At 48.7% G+C, this 12165-nt stretch overlaps 1 pseudogene; it reads left to right on the forward strand.

Annotated features, from left to right (window-relative positions):
* Window positions 1–7737, forward strand: part of LOC108788687 — a 17805-nt pseudogene extending 10068 nt beyond the window's left edge.
* Window positions 7738–12165: the final 4428 nt, after the last annotated feature.

Consider the following 12165-nt stretch of genomic DNA (forward strand, 5'->3'; position numbering starts at 1 on the left):
GGGTCTCAGGAGGAGGAGATGTGGAGGGTCTCAGGAGGGGTGTGGTGGGTCTCAGGAGGGATGTGGAGGGTCTCAGGAGGGGGAGATGTATAGGGTCTCAGGAGGGGAAAATGGGTCTCAGGAGGGGGAGATATAGAAGGTCTCAGGAGGGTGTGGTGGGTCTCAGTGGGTCGTACAGAAAATGAGGAGAGCGCTTTTCTCCGGGACAGGAAGGCACAGATGCTGTGTTTTAAAAAAAAAATCTGTTTCCCATCACTTCCTGTCCTTAGAGGAAGTGAAGGAAAATCTCTGCAAAGTGACAGAGATATATTTTCTTTTCAGCTGGAACGTATGTAATGCTGTGTTATGGCCACTAGATGGAGCCGAGGAGCATTAAAGAATGTTTGTTTCTGCATCTGTTCACACCCAACGAGCGCTCAGAGCTAGTCGCTCAGGGTGAATAGCTCTGCGAATTGCTTGTATAGAGACCCTGAAGTGTACCAGCTGTCTTTTCACCTGTAGTTCTCGCTCACATGGCTCCTTGCGGCTCCTCCTTGTGGCTCTCTATGACGTTATTATTGATCGACATGATGTTGTTGTCTTGCAGCCTCATTCAAATCCACTTCACCTTCAAAGCAGAGTTTGCGCAGGTGAAAGGTCGGGAGGAAGACGTACGCAGGTCAGTTCTGGGCGCCGTCATGTCCTGGAATTATTTAGGCAATGGTGGCATTTTGTTTTTTGTATTGGCTGTTCCATTGTTGGAGAGGAAATGATTCGACCCCAATGATCATGTGATCAGGCGGCTGTCACGGTGGTCACGTGATCGAAAGCCTGTCCCGCCAACTCCCGATGGTAAACAGTGACCAGGAACGCTCGGTGAAAGCGCGGTCACAGTGCTGGGGGGGCGTGCAATTGGGCGCACTCCCAGCACAGAATAGGGGCATTGGCTGTACACATGTATGTGGCAGAACAGCTTTAAGCCCCCCACCATACCGCCATACAGTGGCGTCAAAAGGGGGGTGCTGACACCATTGGAGGGGTGACACCCCCCTCTGAAAAGCCGGGCTCTCGGTCCTTGGTCCCAGTTGTTCGAGAGAGGAGGGGACCTTATCCCGCCGGGTGACGTCCCCTCCTCTCTCTGCCGTCGTCCATCACCAAGATGGACGCTGGGGTGTCACCCCGCCTCGGGACGCCTCTGCCGCCATATATATAAAAGTGTACAGCCAGCGGGGGAAGGGGTTTAAGGTGAACGCCAGGCAGAAAAACAACACACGTATTCATTTATACAAGCCGGGCAAGAACCTGAATGTGACTTGGTATCACCCTTTTGCAGCTCAGACTGGAGAAGGTGAGGGGCGGGGACAAGGGAGCCAATCAGCCAGCTCAGACTGGAGAAGGTGAGGGGCGGGGACAGGGAGCCAATCAGCCAGCTCAGACTGGAGAAGGTGAGGGGCGGGGACAGGGAGCCAATCAGCTGAGCAAGCATAATTAATGTACTAATGCTGATAGGAGGAGAGAGCAGAGTGACAGAGGAATGAGCTCTGTCTGCAGCTTCTCCTTTCACCGTCCAATCACAGGCTGGGGGGAGGGACAAGACCTGTACGTCCACACCTACCTCCTTGCAATGTAAATGAGTCTCTAGATTCTCACTCTGCTCTCCCCCATAGGCTGCTGACCAGTCAAGTGTCTCAGTTCCTCCTGAAGGCTCCTCAGATCCTGCAGGTGACGAGCTGACCCATGACGTCACCATGAAACTATTTTCGACCAATGGAACGAGAGACCCGATGGATATCGCCACGGTGGCCTACTACATTGAAAGAGAAGTATGTTATCAAAACCTGAGAGTTCAGTAGTAGATGGAGCACTCAGAGGAACTGCTATGAACAATTCGGAGAGCCGTTTGCCCTGCGAATATCTGTGAAGGGTTCATTCTATGCCAATAGAGGCAAAAACGAATGTTAAGAGGAATGTATTGTAATGTAATACCGAATTATGGCCACTAGATGGAGCTGAGGAGCAAAGGAAATATATACTTATGGCCCTAGATGGAGCTGAGGAGCATAGGAAATACATACTTATGGCCACTAGATGGAGCTGAGGAGCAAAGGAAATATATACTTATGGCCCTAGATGGAGCTGAGGAGCATAGGAAATACATACTTATGGCCACTAGATGGAGCTGAGGAGCAAAGGAAATATATACTTATGGCCCTAGATGGAGCTGAGGAGCATAGGAAATACATACTTATGGCCACTAGATGGAGCTGAGGAGCAAAGGAAATATATACTTATGGCCCTAGATGGAGCTGAGGAGCATAGGAAATACATACTTATGGCCACTAGATGGAGCTGAGGAGCAAAGGAAATATATACTTATGGCCCTAGATGGAGCTGAGGAGCATAGGAAATACATACTTATGGCCACTAGATGGAGCTGAGGAGCAAAGGAAATATATACTTATGGCCCTAGATGGAGCTGAGGAGCATAGGAAATACATACTTATGGCCACTAGATGGAGCTGAGGAGCAAAGGAAATATATACTTATGGCCCTAGATGGAGCTGAGGAGCATAGGAAATACATACTTATGGCCACTAGATGGAGCTGAGGAGCAAAGGAAATATATACTTATGGCCCTAGATGGAGCTGAGGAGCATAGGAAATACATACTTATGGCCACTAGATGGAGCTGAGGAGCAAAGGAAATATATACTTATGGCCCTAGATGGAGCTGAGGAGCATAGGAAATACATACTTATGGCCACTAGATGGAGCTGAGGAGCAAAGGAAATATATACTTATGGCCCTAGATGGAGCTGAGGAGCATAGGAAATACATACTTATGGCCACTAGATGGAGCTGAGGAGCAAAGGAAATATATACTTATGGCCCTAGATGGAGCTGAGGAGCATAGGAAATACATACTTATGGCCACTAGATGGAGCTGAGGAGCAAAGGAAATATATACTTATGGCCCTAGATGGAGCTGAGGAGCATAGGAAATACATACTTATGGCCACTAGATGGAGCTGAGGAGCAAAGGAAATATATACTTATGGCCCTAGATGGAGCTGAGGAGCATAGGAAATACATACTTATGGCCACTAGATGGAGCTGAGGAGCAAAGGAAATATATACTTATGGCCCTAGATGGAGCTGAGGAGCATAGGAAATACATACTTATGGCCACTAGATGGAGCTGAGGAGCAAAGGAAATATATACTTATGGCCCTAGATGGAGCTGAGGAGCATAGGAAATACATACTTATGGCCACTAGATGGAGCTGAGGAGCAAAGGAAATATATACTTATGGCCCTAGATGGAGCTGAGGAGCATAGGAAATACATACTTATGGCCACTAGATGGAGCTGAGGAGCAAAGGAAATATATACTTATGGCCCTAGATGGAGCTGAGGAGCATAGGAAATACATACTTATGGCCACTAGATGGAGCTGAGGAGCAAAGGAAATATATACTTATGGCCCTAGATGGAGCTGAGGAGCATAGGAAATACATACTTATGGCCACTAGATGGAGCTGAGGAGCAAAGGAAATATATACTTATGGCCCTAGATGGAGCTGAGGAGCATAGGAAATACATACTTATGGCCACTAGATGGAGCCGGGGAGCAAAGGAAATACATACTTATGGCCACTAGATGGAGCAGAGGAGCAAAGGAAATACATACTTATGGCCACTAGATGGATCTGAGGAGCAAAGGAAATACATACTTATGGCCACTAGATGGAGCTGGGGAGCAAAGGAAATACATACTTATGGCCACTAGATGGAGCCGGGGAGCAAAGGAAATACATACTTATGGCCACTAGATGGAGCCGGGGAGCAAAGGAAATACATCGCTGGATTTCTGGTAGATCAATAAGTCTTTTTTCTTGTGTTTGTAAAGGGATAAAACCCGGAGAAATGTGCGGAGATGTGAGAAATAATAAGATTCACACAACTTTCACCCAGGATCCACACAGTTTCCCAATCAAATCCAATGAGAGAAATGTGTGAATCTTGGGTGAAAGTTGTGTGAATCTTGTGGTAAAACATTCATCAATGGACCCCTTTGGACGACACACAATATGAAGTGACGATGTTCTATGTCTTCTTATGTCGCGGCATTCTCTCCTTTTCCTCGCCAGGTGAAGCAGCCGACGTTCGCTCTTCCTCTGGACGGACGCAGCCTGGAAGTGGATCGCGATTCCGTCCGCGTCCTATTCTTCGACAACGAGCCCCCCCGAATCAACATGAAGACCATCTCCCCGGGATTCGCCGCCATCATCATCATCATCGCGCTGGCTGTTCTCACTGGGATCGCCGTGTCGGTAAGCGTTGGAGGGCGGAGGTTGTACTTTACCGGTCCCTCTCTCAGTGTCAGTCCGCCAACAAATGTGGGTCATTTTGGGGTGTTAAGGTAGGAGGTCCCTGGCTGCTGTTTTTAACCTCTCGATCCTGTCACGCCTCTCTGCCGTGACAGGGGGAGGGGCTGGATTCCCCCCTCCCCGCTCCGATCCGCCAGCGCTGACTGGCGGAACGGACGGGGGAGGGGGCGGGTACAGCTGGCTCTGCCTCTAGATAGGAGGAGCCAGCTGTCACTCATGCAGCTGGGCGGATCCAGCTGCGTGAGTGACAGCTGCAGCGTCTCTGTATACAATGAGCTACAGCTCGCGGTATACTGAGCCTGGGGTGACGGGAGGACGCTAGTTTGTGTCCTACCGCTACCCTAAGGAGAACTATGAGGAAAAGCCCTGACCCCATAGTTCTACTTTAAGTTGGAAGATCCCCTGGCTGTTTTTGGGGCGGTTGAAGGGTGGGAGGTCCCTGGCTGCTGTTTTGGGGTGATGGCTGTTGGGAGCGGCAGGTCATTGGCTGTAAGAGCTTCACTACAATTGAACTGATTGCCCCCCAAAAGTGTTCCATATCCTGGTTGTGCGATGATGGCATCTTCCATCCGAGGCTCCTCCTTCCAGCCGTTTGCTTTTGTGTGAGATTCCTCATTGCTGTATAAAGTTGATTGTATTGTCTTACAGGTGGTGCTGCGGAGGCGAGCGCAGCAGGAGAGGATCCAGTTTGAAGTCATTGAGGTGAGTACCAATTCCTGAGTACCTGAGACTGAGGGGTCCATTCATAAACAAGTATTCCGGAACCGCTCCTCACCGGGTATCCGCGTCAGCGCAGGTGCTAGAAGTGACTGCGGATGGCGCCGCGCATAACAGAACTTTATAGAGATGTCGCCAGCACACAGGAGTGAAGTGAAGCAAACGTCTATTTATTGACGCATCGGCTCGTAACAAATAACAAAGTTTCGGGGCCACATAGGGTCCCCTTTATCAGGCTTCAAAATACGTAATGCCAAGCCTGATGAAGGGGACCTTATGTGGCCCCCGAAACGCTGTAATTTGTTATGAGCCGATGCGTCAATAAATAGACGTTTGCTTCACTTCACTCCGGTGTGCTGGCGGCATCTCTATCGGGTTCTATTCATAAACAATTCTCGGAGCCATTCTCCCCTCAAATCTCTGTGAACGTTCGTTCTGAGTGAATAGAGGCAAAATGAACGTTCTTAGTGTATTTTCAAATCAGGTCACAAGTAGGTGTCAGAAAATGCCACACATTGGCCACTAGATGGAGCTGAGGAGCATGTTTATTCCGTATGGAGCATCTAGTGGCCGCTATGTGGTATTACATTACACAAATCAAGTGTGATCTATTTCCTATGCTCCTGAGCTCTATCTAGTGGCCGCTATGTGGTATTACATTACACAAATCAAGTGTGATCTATTTCCTATGCTCCTGAGCTCTATCTAGTGGCCGCTATGTGGTATTACATTACACAAATCAAGTGTGATCTATTTCCTATGCTCCTGAGCTCTATCTAGTGGCCGCTATGTGGTATTACATTACACAAATCAAGTGTGATCTATTTCCTATGCTCCTGAGCTCTATCTAGTGGCCGCTATGTGGTATTACATTACACAAATCAAGTGTGATCTATTTCCTATGCTCCTGAGCTCTATCTAGTGGCCGCTATGTGGTATTACATTACACAAATCAAGTGTGATCTATTTCCTATGCTCCTGAGCTCTATCTAGTGGCCGCTATGTGGTATTACATTACACAAATCAAGTGTGATCTATTTCCTATGCTCCTGAGCTCTATCTAGTGGCCGCTATGTGGTATTACATTACACAAATCAAGTGTGATCTATTTCCTATGCTCCTGAGCTCTATCTAGTGGCCGCTATGTGGTATTACATTACACAAATCAAGTGTGATCTATTTCCTATGCTCCTGAGCTCTATCTAGTGGCCGCTATGTGGTATTACATTACACAAATCAAGTGTGATCTATTTCCTATGCTCCTGAGCTCTATCTAGTGGCCGCTATGTGGTATTACATTACACAAATCAAGTGTGATCTATTTCCTATGCTCCTGAGCTCTATCTAGTGGCCGCTATGTGGTATTACATTACACAAATCAAGTGTGATCTATTTCCTATGCTCCTGAGCTCTATCTAGTGGCCGCTATGTGGTATTACATTACACAAATCAAGTGTGATCTATTTCCTATGCTCCTGAGCTCTATCTAGTGGCCGCTATGTGGTATTACATTACACAAATCAAGTGTGATCTATTTCCTATGCTCCTGAGCTCTATCTAGTGGCCGCTATGTGGTATTACATTACACAAATCAAGTGTGATCTATTTCCTATGCTCCTGAGCTCTATCTAGTGGCCGCTATGTGGTATTACATTACACAAATCAAGTGTGATCTATTTCCTATGCTCCTGAGCTCTATCTAGTGGCCGCTATGTGGTATTACATTACACAAATCAAGTGTGATCTATTTCCTATGCTCCTGAGCTCTATCTAGTGGCCGCTATGTGGTATTACATTACACAAATCAAGTGTGATCTATTTCCTATGCTCCTGAGCTCTATCTAGTGGCCGCTATGTGGTATTACATTACACAAATCAAGTGTAATCTATTTCCTATGCTCCTCAGCACCATCTAGTGGCCGCTATGTGGTATTACATTACATTCGACCTAAAAAGAAAATATACGAAGAACGTTCATTTTTTCCTCTATTTGCACAGAACGAACTTTCACGGAGATTCGCAGGGTGAATGGCTCTGCGAATTGTTAATAAGCAGACCCCAAAGTGTACATCTGTCTCCTTCACTCCCTCTCAGTATCTGATCACTGCTATCACTTCCCTATTCTCATGCCCCCACCCCCGCATCAGCACTCCTTTGCTCCAACGGAGTAGCCATTCCCGGTATGGGGGAACATGTGCAGGTAGGTGGGCTATCAGGAGGTTCTGTCTCTATGTATGTAACAGCATAGACATGTCAAGTATTTTAAATGCTTACATAGTCTTACCTGAGAGAGCCTGCCGGAGCTGCTGATGTCACATCCAAGGTGGCGGTGTCCATCTGCATTTTCGGGGCTTTTAGATGTTTACACCAGCTAGGCTTTTACAGGTAAATAACATAAACTAGATGACATGAATGGATGGTCTGGTGACAGGTTCTCTTTAAGGTAAGGAGACCTAAGACCTGTCCTTGGGCTGCCTGCTGAGGGTTAGAGTCATTCCAGTCTTTGGGGGAAGGGCTCCACGTCTTGTCCGTCACCCCATTACCCTGTGTGCGCTGACTAATGAGAGCCAATCGTGTGCTTGTTCCGCAGGGCCGCGAACTGGAAGATCATCAGCTGGCACAGAGAGATGGTCTGCGATATTATTACTAATAAAAAAAATCCTTCCGAGCTCCTTCTTCCACCCGACCTCCTTTAATTCCTGATATCTGATGATCTGCAGCAGGGGTAGGCAACCTCGGCACCCTAGCTGTGGTCAAACTACAAATCGCATCATGCCTCTGTCTCTGGGAGTCATGCCTGTGGCTGTCAGAGTTTTGCAATGCCCTGGAGTGCCGCGGTTGCCTGCCCCTGGTCCATAATGCTGCAGCCAGTTGCCTTGCATAATACAGATGAAAACCTGGTAAAGCCCATCTGATGATTCATATATTATCCCCCTGCACAAGGAGAGAGAGCGGCAGTGACCGGTCTTTATTACAGGAGGGGGCGGAGACAAGACCAGTCACCCTGCACAAGGAGAGAGAGCGGCAGTGACCGGTCTTTATTACAGGAGGGGGCGGAGACAAGACCAGTCACCCTGCACAAGGAGAGAGAGCGGCAGTGACCGGTCTTTATTACAGGAGGGGGCGGAGACAAGACCAGTCACCCTGCACAAGGAGAGAGAGCGGCAGTGACCGGTCTTTATTACAGGAGGGGGCGGAGACAAGACCAGTCACCCTGCACAAGGAGAGAGAGCGGCAGTGACCGGTCTTTATTACAGGAGGGGGCGGAGACAAGACCAGTCACCCTGCACAAGGAGAGAGAGAGAAGCAGTGAGCGGTCCTTATCAGGGCCGGTGCAAGGATTTTTGCCAACTCAGGCGAAGGTGCATTTTGCCGCCCCCCCCCCGGAGCGCACGCACACACACTATACACTAATGCAGAATACCAGCAGTTACAGAGGACTACAAATCCCAGCAATAATACATTATACAGGCTGCTTAATATATTATTGCAGGGATTTGGTGTTCATCTATAGCTGCTGGTGTTCTGCAGTGTGCGCTTTTTAAAAAAAAAACAGGAAACATTAAAACAGGTCCCCCTTACCTGTTTCTGAACCCTTGTAAGTCGCGTTGGCTCTGCGGGCGTGTGTCCGGCCTGTGTGGTGACTCGTGTATGGAGCTGCGAACAGGCGGGCGTGAGAGGCGAGCAGGAAATTAAAATTTTTGACGACAAATCGACCATGAAAAACATTGACAACGAACCCGCCAGCCCGCTGCCCACACACTGAGTCTGGTCTCGATCGGGCGACTTTTCCGCCCTGTTCCCTGGCGCCGTAAGGCAAGTGCCCATCTTGCCTTGCGCTAGCGCCGGCCCTGGTCCTTATTACAGGAGGGGGCGGAGACAAGACCAGTCACCCTGCACAAAGAGAGAGAGCAGCAGTGGGCAGTCTTTATTACAGGAGGGGGCGGAGACAGGACCACACGGGATTACTGCACAGATCTGGAAGAAACACACATGACTCTGGTATGAGGACGATGTCTGCTGATCTCAGAGACCGTTGTCAGCAAACCAGAGTTCCCATTGGGAGATTTTCTTTTATTCCTGGTCTGGTGACAAGTTAAAATATTGTTTTTTGCCTCACGTCTAGTCCCTGTGGCAGTGGTCACCGGTACTAATAGAGAGGGGAGATTTCCCCAACAGGGGCAGTAATAAAAACCTGACAGAGGTTCCAACCCCTCCCCACTCCATCCCACACTAGACACAAAGGTTTTGGCTTCGGATACATTTTGGTGCAATTTGCTTTTCTGACACTAGAGGGCTCCCTTGTACCGCTATCCGTGATCTCTGATTGTATGATATACAGTGTGAGCCGAACCCGGAATGTCAACATTTATATCAAATCATTGCTACACCAGGAATGGGGGGACATTAGAGTGTAAGCTCCTCTGTACAGAGACTGATGTGACTGTAACTTTAAGAGTGAATGGCGTGATGGGATATCACACACATCCGTCCTATGAACTCTACGGGAGCCCTAACCTGCCATGATGTTTATTCTTCTGGACGTTCATAAACTGCATCCCCGGTGATGACAACACTGACGCCGGATGTATGCACAAGTATGGTGCTGCATATTGTACGCCCCTCCAAATCATTGGATTCAGGTGTTCCGTGACATTTCCCGGCTACTAAATATTCCGCGGTCACCTGTTACTGGGATTATAACAAAGTGCAAGCAACTGGGAACAACAGCAACTCAGCCAGGAAGTGGTCGGCCACGTCACATGACAGAGCGGGGTCAGCGCATGCTGAAGCGCGCAGAAGTTGCCAGCTGTCTGCAGAGTCAATAGCTACAGACCTCCAAACTCCATGCGGCCGTCAGATTGGCACAACAACAGTGCGTAGAGAGCTTCATGGAACGGGTTTCCATGGCCGAGCAGCTGCATCCAAGCCGCACATCACCAAGTGCAATGCAAAGCGTGGGATGCCGCGGTGTAAAGCGCGCCACCACTGGACTCTAGAGAAGTGGAGGCGTGTTCTCTGGAGTGGCCAATCACGCTTCTCTGTCTGGCAATCCGATGGGCGTGTCTGGGTTTGGCGGTTGCCAGGAGAACGGTACTTGCCTGACTGCATTGTGCCAAGTGTAAAGTTTGGGGGAGGGGGGATTATGGGGGGGGGTTGTTCTTCAGGGGTTGGGCTTGGCCCCTTAGTTCCAGTGAAGGGAACTCTTAAGGCATCAGCACACCAAGACATTTTGGACAATTTCATGCTCCCAACTTTGTGGGAGGAGTTTGGGGATGGCCCCTTCCTGTTGCAACATGACTCCGCACAAGTGCACAAAGCAAGCTCCATAAAGACATGGATGGGGGAGTTTGGGGGGGAGGAACGTGACTGGCCGCACAGAGTCCTGACCTCAACCCGATAGCACACCTTTGGGATGAATTAGAGCGGAGACTGCGAGCCCGGCCTTCTCCCCCAACATCAGTACCTGACCTCACAAATGGTCCAACATTCCCATAGACACTCCTAAACCTTGTGGACGCCTTCCCAGAAGATGCGGAGCTGTTATAGCGGCAAAGGGCGGAGCCAACTCAATACTGAACCCTCCGGACTAAGACTGGGATGCCATTAGAGTTCATGTGCGTGTAAAGGCGTCCCAATACTTTTGGCAATATAGTGCATGTGTAAACATAACCCGGCTGTCTATTATTATTATTTTTAGTTTTTATAGCCCTTTTTGCCCGGGGGGCTTTATCTGCTGTTGAGGCAGATAGTGAGGCAGCCATCATGGACACGCTCAGTAGAATAACATACTAGGGCCAATTAACCTATCATTATGGAGCATGGGAGGTGGAAATTGGAGTGCCCAGAAGTCTCTGAAGGTTCTCCTTCATCCAGGTCACATGGTATATCTGTACAAAATAGATCAAGGCAACTGGACTTGCTGTTTTTTTTCTTGGAGACGTTTCGCTGGTCATCTGACCTGCTTTCTCAATTCAGTTTCTAAATTTCTAAAAAGTCTCTGTTTCTAAAAAGTCGAGTTCTAGAGTGACCATTACAGCTTATTCCTCTTCCATTTGACTTTACATTTAACCTTTGCAGTGCTGGGCTGCTGGGGTATTTTTTCTGGTGCTGAGAGTGGGGCTTTAAGGATTATTTAGGGAAATACACTGATTGGATACTAATCTTTTATATCTTTTTTTTTAAACTAAGTGTGGCCCCCATTACCTTCTGTGAGGTGGCTACTAGACATTTGGTGATAGCCGGGGCTGTAGTCGGCCTGGCTGGATTATAGTGGCAATTATCTGGTTAATTCCAGGTGTCTGGCATTGTCTGTACCCCCACTGGGCGGAGTGTGTCATATTGTGGGACAACCAATGAGAGACACTGTAGTGTTATGTACAGTACAACAGCCAATCACTGGGTTTCTCTCTTCTCTATGCTGGGATAGGGTACATATACTGGAGGGATTTGCCATGTGCTCACACTAGCCGGGACCAGCCATGGAGTAGGGCTGGGTGCTGTTCAGTTTGCCCCCCCCGGGTATGCCTGGGGGTGGGCATTGGCTATTGTGAGGGAAAGGTTTCCCTGAGACCGCCAACATGGAGGAGGTCTGTGTTGCTGATAGAGGAAGAGAACCGGGACCAATTATGACTCTTGAAGAATCCCGGAACGCAAGGACTTCAGAACCATGGCCGGTGTCTCTCCTGTTGAGGATCTGTATGCATCCTGCTCATCTACTATTTCAGTTGCTGTCCGCTGTCTCCCAAGTGGATCTACACTGATCTGCCAACCAAGTCTGGTGAGTCTGGAGCTTATGTCTGTTACCTCTGGAAGCTTAGAACCCCCCATACCCTCTCTCCCCAGTGAAGTTGTTCAGTAAACCGTTACTTTGCATTAAACTACTGGAGGGGACATCAGTCTGTGGGCACCAGAAGAAGGGCGGTTAGTGCTAATGGGTGGGCAGCTGAAGAACATACCCGAGACAGACTTGAGATGAAGCGGGCACCCAGCGTCTCCTTCGGGGGGTGAGCGCTACATAAGCTTTAATCATTGTTGATGTTTAACTGAAGACCAGAAACAATGCAGAATCTGCTGG

Source organism: Nanorana parkeri, unplaced genomic scaffold (genome assembly GCF_000935625.1).
Source record: "Nanorana parkeri isolate BGI_ZX_2015 unplaced genomic scaffold, ASM93562v1 scaffold344, whole genome shotgun sequence".
NCBI classification, from domain to species: Eukaryota; Metazoa; Chordata; class Amphibia; order Anura; family Dicroglossidae; genus Nanorana; species Nanorana parkeri.